Source organism: Accipiter gentilis, chromosome 18 (assembly GCF_929443795.1).
Source record: "Accipiter gentilis chromosome 18, bAccGen1.1, whole genome shotgun sequence".
Lineage (NCBI taxonomy): Eukaryota > Metazoa > Chordata > Aves > Accipitriformes > Accipitridae > Astur > Astur gentilis.
Genome location: NC_064897.1, coordinates 19426857 through 19436876, shown reverse-complemented (window position 1 = coordinate 19436876; position 10020 = coordinate 19426857).

The following is a 10020-nucleotide window of genomic DNA, read 5'->3' as shown; positions in this document are numbered from 1 at the left end:
TGTGCATATTATAATTAGGAGTAAACTGATGAGAGCATTTGGACAGAGAGGGAGGCAGAGGAAACAACCACAGGTAAAGTGCTCAAAGCCACAAACTTGGCGTACAGCACTTGGCTCCCAACTCTCCTCTGCTCCTGCCATTCCCCCTATCCCAGGGGCTGGTACCAGGAGGAAGCAAGACACTGGGTCACTCTAAGAGGAGACTGTGGGACAAGGAGGTAGAGAGAGGTAAGGGCAGCAGGGAGAGCAACCATAGCTGCTGGAGAGAATGTAAATCCTCCCTGCCTTGTGGCTGCTAGTGGGTCAACACACTGGGAGAAGCAGTCTCTGCTTCAGCATCCGAATGTCCTATCTCCTTTCTGGCAGTCAAACACCAAACATAAAGTTCCTCCCCATTCAGCTATCCATAAAGACCTAACAGCTCTGTTTCAAGTATTGTTCTGTGATTAAAATGGGACTCCTGAAATATGTATGGGCTCCTCGCCTGAGAGGGTGTTTCAGGACCAAGCCCTAGTTTACTGGGAGAAAATTAGAATAACGTCAGAGCTATTATCTCCCTGGGACACATGCTTGAACCCATTTATCTGCTAAGTTTCTTTCTGCTTTCCAACTAAAGACAGCAGGACATGCACATCCCCAGAGGGAGGGGGTGGAAGGAATAAAAGAGGTTATTGTCACAGAGGCAATAACCTGCAAAATCTGCAAAGCTGCCTTCATCTTTTCCCTTTGCTGTCCAATGTTTCAGAAACTTAGCTCAGCTGTTGGTGTTTTCCATTAGGCTTACTGTCAAAATAAAAATAATAAAGGAAGATAGTGGCTGAAAGAAAAAGAGAGAGAGAGGGAGAAGAGAAGGGATCAACCGTCTTTATCTCATAATTTCAAAAAGGATTATGTTAAATTCCTTTTTTTTCTGCTTCACCAGTTTGCTAACATTTACATTTAATCTCACTTTGATACTTAACAACATTTGCTTCAGCATAATCTGTCTCCTTCCCTTATTCTCCCATTTTGACTAAAATGTGGCATAACCATTAGATCCGGCTCTTAAAGGTACAGGACCACATTTTGCATTTCCCTCAGTTATGCTGGCAACAGCCAGCATTATGTGAGGAGACAGAGGGACTTTTACAAGGGAAATGTACATAATTTTGAAATATTTCACTTATCTGCTCCTGCTGTTTTTGTTTAATGATCAAGGAGTAATTCAGGTCACAAAAAGAGGTTACCTAAAAATGACCTTAATAGTGATATAGACTCTACATTCAGAGATTAATGGGGCATAGAAGTGGTATCAGGGGAACTGTGTCTGGATATTTTTTCCTACTCTTTTTGCAAGTGCTGTTTGGTTCCTAAACAACCTGCTAGCACACACTATGCACAACACTGTTGTTATCACTGTAGTTGTGCCTACCTGTTTTCAGATAAAATTTGCCACGCGTGCTTTCCATATCCAACCAGCCCTGCACCCCTTTGTTAGCTCAAGACATGAGATCTGTCCTGGAGGGGAACCACCTCCAGGCCGGTGAGGCCAAGCAGTTCCCAGCTGCACCAGCCTGACCAGCAAAACATCCAGGAAGACAGACCCGTTAGGAGTCCAGAGTTGTAAAGAGGCTGCAGGAGTGAATGAAGACGTGCTGGCCGGAGCAGGGGAGCCTGTCCTCATCCCCCAACGTGGAGCACAGGCTTCCCCTGACGTCTAGGAGGGATGGGGATGTTCATGGCCCAATAAACCCCTTGATAAATCAGCTCCTGTAGTAATCAGTGGAAAGACCAGGCTGTGAAAGTCCAGTATCCTGAGGCTATAAAGCTCCTGAGTCATGATGTGACTAAATCCTCAGAACGTTGTGCTGAGATGGATTTTCTGGTTTTTGTTTGTTCTTTTTTTCTCATCTCCAGCCATGCTCTGCAGTTTGGCTCAAACCTTTTCTTCTGTGGCATAACTGCATATGCATCTCAGGATGTTACCTCTTCCACCTTTCTTCTCCTGTGCTCTCTTCTCACTTTTACTGTCTGCCCTGGAGCACTGCACCAGTGGGGTTATTCCTTATCTCCCATGACACCTCTGCGTGCTCTCCTGACCGCCTTATTTCTGCATAAGAGCACTCTAAGAGCTTCCCAGCCTCTGCTGCATCAGTCAATCCCACCATGCCAGGAGTGTTGCATAGCTGTCTTACTGTGGGCTCCTACAAGTGGGGAGCTAGTACAAACAGCGCGCCACTGGTTTTGCCCAGCTCCCATCATACCTTCCTCTGACTCTGTTGATGGCACCAAGCCTCTGCAGCCTGTAGGCCAGATGAATTTGTCTTTCCTGCACTCTGGATAGCAATACCGATGCACTCTCTTGATGCTGAGCTCTTCCAGGCAGATCCACATTATGAGAGACATAAATTCTGCTTGGCGAAACCGAATATCTGAAGCCTGGTTTAAAGACAGGATGTCACAGCCATGTGAACACAGAGGTATGAAAGAGAGACAGACAGATAGGCATCTTGTTTTGCATTAGGCATTTGCTTGTTTCTCCGAAGAGGATATTCATAAAACCTGTATCTGTAGATAAAAACCTACCATTGCTTTCTGTGGAGCCTGACATAATGATTTGGCTCAAAGAGAAGCCAAGCTGGAAGCATTTCTTCAACTGTTTGCATAATCCTTTTGAGCTTTGTGAGCTAAACTAAAAGAGGTACTAAATCCAAGCCATTCTTGGTTTGAATTTTAGTCCCCAAACCTCACTTGATGAGGTTTATTAAGCCTAGTTCTGCTTATCATATCTCCTATTACAGGGGCACAATTAATGCGGAGTGGAAACCAAGCTTCCTGCTCTGCAAAGGTTTTTCCATTGTCAGAAATGTTTTGTGTTAAGACAAATCCAACACCTTTCAGAAAAAGAGAGAGAGGTTTGACTTCGCTCCTCTTCTTTTGTTAAAGTGGTTTCACTTTGTGTAAGTAATTATTCATTAAGGAGAAGAGTAAGGAAGGCATTAACTAGGGTTATAACATTCTCATGGGATGTGTAGGAGCCAAGTTGGGATCCCTGTCTCAGTTAATATTGGTTTGCTTGAAGGAAATGAAGTGTTTACGATGGAGGAGCCTGAAGGACTCTCTCCTCATGTAGTCAATAGACAGATAAGGCTCTTGTCTCAGATGTGGGAGCTATAAGGACTTGAATCCAAGTTTTCCATACCTTGTAGCAATGCACTGTAAGATTTCACTCATCCGCTGAGGACTGGGGACTCTCAAGTTTGACCAACAGTTCCCTCTAGAGCTTAGGAATGTTTCCTCCCAGAATTGGCATACACATTTTCCCATGCCTTGGAAAATTCCAGTTTCATTTAACTGATGTTTTCCACGCAGAAACATACTCATCATACAGTTCCCTACCACCTCTAGATTACCTGAATCTCATTGATTTTACTGTTTAGAAAATGAGACAATACTTTCTCCCTCTTTTCTGCAGTATGGCTATCACTATGTGTAATGTTTTAGTCACAGGTGACATGCAAGAAATGGGATCGGTGTGGCCTTCATTACAGTTTTTGCTGTTGTGTACTACAGAAACAGTTGGGAACCACGGTAATGGTTCGAGCTCCACTGAACTAAAGCAACTTAGCAATAGGGAATTGTTCAGCTTACAGATATGAGCTAGGTGTCCCTCAGCATGGCCAGTACCATTAGTTCACTGAAGGTTTGGTGCAAGTCTGGAGCTAATTACACTGTTCTCTTGGTCTCTTGGCACTTGATAGCACAGCCCAGGATGCAAGGAGCAGCTGATATAGCTTCTGACAAATGACAAGTGCAAATATCAAAGAGGTAAGGTCTCTGCAGTGCAAGCAATTCTGTACTACCATGCTTTGCAGGTATGAAAGACAGCTTTCCCTCTTGCTGAGGGAGCTGCTCTCAGCAGTACGCTCTCTCCCTCCATATGCACACACACACACATGCATACACACTCACAAGTATAGTTCTTCAAGGAAAAAAAAGAGGTGAGAATTTGCTGGTTTTTCCATTACATTTGCTTTCAAGCTTTTGTGCCAAGCTAAGGAAGGAAGAAAGTGAGAGTACGTCAGAGAGAGACTAGCCCACACCCTTCTCAGCAATGAGAAAGGTAATTTGGTTGTGTTGTCACGCGTGCACTGTGCCGTACAATCGAGAAATCTTGGCAGATAATAAGAACACTATGCTATTAATTTTGGTGGTTTGTGGGTGCTAGGCACAAGAGAGGCAGCCTGTTCTGGAAGGGATCAGAGAAATGTAGCAGGCAGCAGCACCACAAGCTAGATTTTCCCCTGAGGCAACATGTCTGACACAATTGGCAGCTCATTCCTCCTGCCCTTGGATGTGAGCTGCTTCTGAATGCCTCCCTTGTGCTAGGGCTGGTACTGAGCTAAATGTAGGCCTGGTGCCAATGATTACAATTCCCATTAGCTGGAATATACATTAACTTCAGAGGTTGTGGACCTCTCCAGCAAGGGAATAGCTTGCTGTATGCATCCATTATTTTTCTGGAGGAGAAGGAGCTCTGTTATGTGCCTATTATTCACTCACACACTCCGCTTGTTTGGCTTTCTTTTGGTGGTTTGTTTGAGGAAACTGGCACTACTGAAAACAGTTTTATAATGGCCTTGGGCCAGTTTCATCACCACACTGTAGCGTTTTTGGTCGTCACGGAGCGTGGCACTGGGCGGCTGCAGCCCGCTGGGGATGAGGACGTACCCCAGCAGCAGGCAGCTCCTTGAGCCTGGCAGGATGGCTGGAAGTTTACATCTACCCCTGCCCCACCACGTTTGTACACATAAGGCGAGAGGACGCCCTGTGAGACTGAGCAGGGAGGGAGGGATCACCGCTGGGAAGAAAGTCTCTTGAAAGCTGCAATGGTTTAAGGCAGCTGCGAGAGCTCTTTTGAACCCAGGGAATTACCTGTGGTTTATACTCACCTTTGCTCCTCTATCCTTGAACGAATCTGCCATCCTGGACAGATTTTAGCTATAAGCAGGAGTTGTTAAATCAATGACCTGTCCCTCCTCCTGAAGCCTAAGATACAGTCTAGGGCTTTAAGATGCTTTTCACTTTACAGCTGTTTATCAAGAAAAAACCTGGTTCACAAGTGGGAAAAGTGTGTCTTGAACAATCATCCAACACTTCATGTGTTCAGGGTATCGATTGCTACTTTAGTCAGTGCAGCCTAGGATATTTAATTGGTTCTGACCTCCTTTTCCTCTCCAACCGGTGTGTTATTTTCTGTGCTGTCAGTAAAACTGTGTGTCTCAGCTCTTATCATTATGACCAAGTTGCTGTTTCACAAAAGGGAGCTGAGGAAAGGCCTGGAGAAGTGAGGAGCTAGTGTCTGCTGCTGCTCTTGTGTGTCCTCACAACCCTCCCACCACTGAAACAGGTGTCTTGATTTTTAACTTGGAGGAGCTGGTCATTTTTTTGCCCCTTAAGGCTGCTAAAGAAATCTGTGTGCTAAATACCTCTGTCAGTTAGGTCATTCAGGAATGAATTGGGTTGTGACCTGTTTGAATAACATAAAGTGAAAATCCCTTTCTCTCTTCCTTCGTCTTTATGACTCACTACAGTCAAAGGCACAGTATATTGTATTGATTGGACACCTAAAGCACCCCAGGGCCTCAGCAGAGGGGAAGGCTCATGTGTGCATCGTATGGCACAGACAATCCCTGGTCAAAAGATTTTACAGTCTAAAGAGATGAACAAATGAGGAGCAAGGGCAGCATTGTCTTCCCTTTTCTGCACATAAAGATGAAGGCAGAGAAAAGTCAATGGTTCACTCAAAGTTTGCCTTTTGCCTGAAGCCTACGCCACACAGAGAAAGAAACAGAAAGGACCCTGAATTCCTCTTGAAGACTTTTGCCATAAAGTTGTTCTCATATTTGAAAACTTTGCTGCTTCAGAAAATAATTAATTGCTTCTCTGGAGGTCTGACAGCCAACATACTGGAAGCATGGAAAAGTAACTCTTGCATCTGTGAAGATCTGCACATTCTCGGTGGATCTGAGGTGTCAGGCACAAGTCAGGCCTCCCATTTTTTGAGAATGTTTTGACTCCCCGCATCGATCATACCTGCAAACTGGTTTAAGGAGCTTATTTAGGCAACTAGAAAATAGCAAGACTTTACTTTGCAGAAGAAATGCAATTGCTTTGTGATTTCTCAATGTAAAAAAGCTTGATGGGGTGGGGAATGCTCATGTTGCAGAGGGGAATGTTCAGTCTACAGACTAGGACATCTTAAGGTTCAGACTTTGCTTTGCAGGTTACCTGTTGCATCTCTCATTGCTTTGCCCACATGGCTGCTCAAGGAGAAAGGAAGAGCTGGACCGCTCTACTGCTTCCATCTGGAGGGAATGGGTTGAGTTATCCTCTCATCTCACTCGTGTTTTAAATCACCCACGTGCCCCTGAAGAGCCCCACCAGTGCTACACTGGAGTAAACCAGTGGGAATGTCAGTGTGTTAACCAGCCGAAGCAGTAAGTGGAAGAAGTTTTCAGAGCAGGAGCAACTGGAAACTGACTTTCACATTGAGCTTCCCATTGACTCAAGTTTTATCTCAGGCCTTTTACAAAAGAGCCCAGGTCTGTTCAGTTCCTGTGCCTGTATGCTGATGCCATAACCTCGTCTGCATCTGGCAATCACTCTTAATCCCACCCCTCTTCTGTCATCCTCTTCCTATGATCCAGCCTCATCCCACTCCCATTTGACTTTTTACATAATGCCACTGCATTACACCTCTCTACTAACACTATCACCACATAATCCATCTTTACTGTGTCTCTAATATCTTATTTATAGTTATTAGCCAGAGCTTTTGCCTCTTTCTTAACCCCAGGACAATTTCCTTCCACAATTTCAACAGATTGATGACTCTAGGGTTATACTCTAAACTAAAAGATAGAATCTGTAAAAAGCTCTGGTCTGGCTGTTCTTGGTAATGACTTGCGGTAATGAGCTTACGTTTATCATTTGGTGTTTCTTTCTGCTTCAGAGATGGCATCAGTTATTCTTGGTTTTGTATTGTCAAGCTCTGGTTTTGTTTTGTTTTGGATTTAATGTTTCATGGCTATATTTACTGAAGAGACATTTTTTTCTGCTGTTCTGAGGATTTAGTCATAAAACTCCCCCTGTGAATGTTCACTGCTGTCATTATTGACTTTCTAGGCTGAAAGGCAGGAAATTCTCTGCATAGCTGACCTTCCTTTATGATATTAGCAGTGATCTGTGACAGAAAATTCTTGTCTGCTTCACTTCAGACCTTGTCCTACAGTAGCACTACTAACAGCATTTTCTGTTGCTTAACTGCAAGTCATAGCCTTGGTGTTTGCATTGGCTTTGTGCCACTGGAGCTTACATTGGCAGCCAACAGGTTGCAAAAAAGCAGAAGTGATGGAATCTTTGAAAAGTTTCATTTTCCAAAAGGGTTATGCTGCATTAACCAGCAAGGACTACATGCTTATAAGCTGATATAAATCAACACAGATTCTCTAACGTAGGTGTAGCTCTAGTGATTTACATCAGCAACTGCCCTAGCAGCCACGAGGAAAATTAACAGTCTGTATTTTATAAGGTGCAGCAAGAGAAAGAAGTCAGACTCCCATCAGTGACTTTCCATGCCAGCTTCTGCTGACTACTATATCTCTGTGCTCCTTCCTCTGTGGGTTGGTGTGAGTAGCACCACCTTGACTGAGGCTTGAGGAACTGAACAAAAAACCGCCTTGCACATTGTCTTGAAAATTTTTGGGGAAAAAAGTGGCATCCTTAATTTTCATGTAGTGCAACACACATTTGACCAAAGCAGCTTACTAGCACATCACTTTTATGAAGTCTTGATTTAGGAGGGACCCTGGCTCTGCATTGCTGGGCTTAGCTGTGAGCATGCTTAACTTTGCTCCAAGCTGTATTCACAGCCCCAGTTTCAGTATCTAGGCTATCTGTACAGTGCCTGGGGAGAAGCCTGATGTCTGAGAATGATTCACATAATCCAGGCTGAAACACAGAGACTATCTAAGCCAGTCAAGAGGAAATACCAAGGAGAAAGGGGCATATTAAATTTTGTGTCTATTTGGAGCTTAAAGCTAGTGGGAGTTATTTGTCTCTGCTCAGGTTTTCATTGTAAACATGAATCCTTTCCTGATTTTTTAATATCTAAAACAGGAGAGGGATCTTTTCTTAGTTAATCAGTTAGTGTACTTGATTAGGATCCAAGAACTTGGATTCAAATGCCTCCTCTTCCTGAGACAACTTGAACTTCCATTTTTATACGAGCCTGGTGAATAATGAAATATCAATGGAATGTATCCTGCTTCCAAATAAAAAAGATGGGTAGGTAGTAAGATCTGCATCTCATGTGTGAGTGCTGTGATCATGGCGAAAGAGTCATCCTCACGTTCCTTCTCTCTGCTACAACGAATATTTAATTACCTCCCACGTATAGTAACAGATTCAGCAACGGAGTTGAAAAGCTCTGTCCCAGAAGATCCTGTAATTCAGGTCTTGGGGTCATCTCCTATGGTATGTATTCACATCTCCTTAGGCAGAGAAAGGATCTGAGCCAGGACACCTTATAAAGCAGGCGACTTCTCAAACAATCAAGTCACAGACTAAAATATGTGCCCCATCTGCTTCCTAAGTATGTGGAAAAAACCTGAATTGTGCGCCATGGGACTTGAGAAGGGACATCTGCAGTCATATATTTTTGTAAATATTAAGGCAAGTCTCAATATTTTGTTTGAAATATGAAATAGGATGTGAGCAGCTCAACGTTTTCAAGGTAGATACAGGCATTTAAGGAGACTCACAGGGAAGCTTAGGCACACAAGGAATTCAGATATCTGCAAAGATGCATGGGCAGAATTTAAATTTTGGTTATTTAAGTGTAGATCTGTAAAGTATCAGCTCAGCATCTAAGTGCTCTTGTGAATGTGAGCTCAGGCAGCTAGATCGAGGTGGCAAGGGAGCTCTGGGGCAGAAGGACAGCTAAAAGATGCCTCAAAGTCCCTTCCAAGTTACAAGTCCATTGCACTGTATGGCGATGTTTATCCCGGCTGCTGTTGCTTTGAGGCTTGGTGAGATTCTGCCATCCAGACTGTTGCTGCAGCCCTCAGAAGCTGTAACCTCAGCTGAGGGGCCAGCAAGAGTCATCATGGATAATGAGGTTCAAACGCTAGTAGTCCAGTTTCAGTAGAACTTCTTTTCTTCTTCTGGGAGCTTGTGTAGAGATGTTTTTCTTTTTTTCCTCTTTGTGCTCCTAGTTATGAGGGTACTTCTTTGCCTCTTGTGGAAGGTAATTTCTCATTTCGGTTGATGGCACTGGTGCTGTGCGAGCTGCTGCAGTGCCAGATTTAGGCAGAGGAATGGATCAGCTCTTGGTTTCTAGCCCCAGCTCTAGCATCGATTCGTTCAGTGAGTGAGTCATTTTGCGTGTATGTCTCCATTTATCCATCTCTATGGTGGGAAGGAGACCAACGTCTGTGTCATGCATCAATATTGTTCCACTGTGCTGGCATACTGGCAGGCAGATGCCGCACGGCCCGTGGAGCAGGGCAGGGCTCTAGCTGCAGAGCAGAGTTTCTGGTTCAGAGGAACTTCCTCCCTGTTTTCAAATTGAACCAGGGCAAATCTAAAAAATATCCGTCTGTTTGACAGAAGATTTGCAACCACAGCAACTGAGGTGTCAGGGCAGACTGGAACCCCGCCTTGGGCTTGACAGAAAGTCACCAAAGCCAAAGCTGAACTGACGTCATAAGCTGGTATTCTCCAGTGAAAAAGAGCTTATTTTTCTTGGAAGACCCACAGGCTGCTGATCCTGGATCACCCATTGCCTTGTTTCCCCTTCTAGTCTCTATTTCGATTATACGTTATCTCACACAGTGGGTTACTGAAGAGGACATAGAGGCACCTCACCTGAAGCACTGGTCACTCCAGAGCATCCCCCGGAGAAGAGAGGGTTTCTATACTCCCAGCCTGCTGAAGTTGTCCTTTCACCATGACAGCATCTATGATGGGATGGAAGGA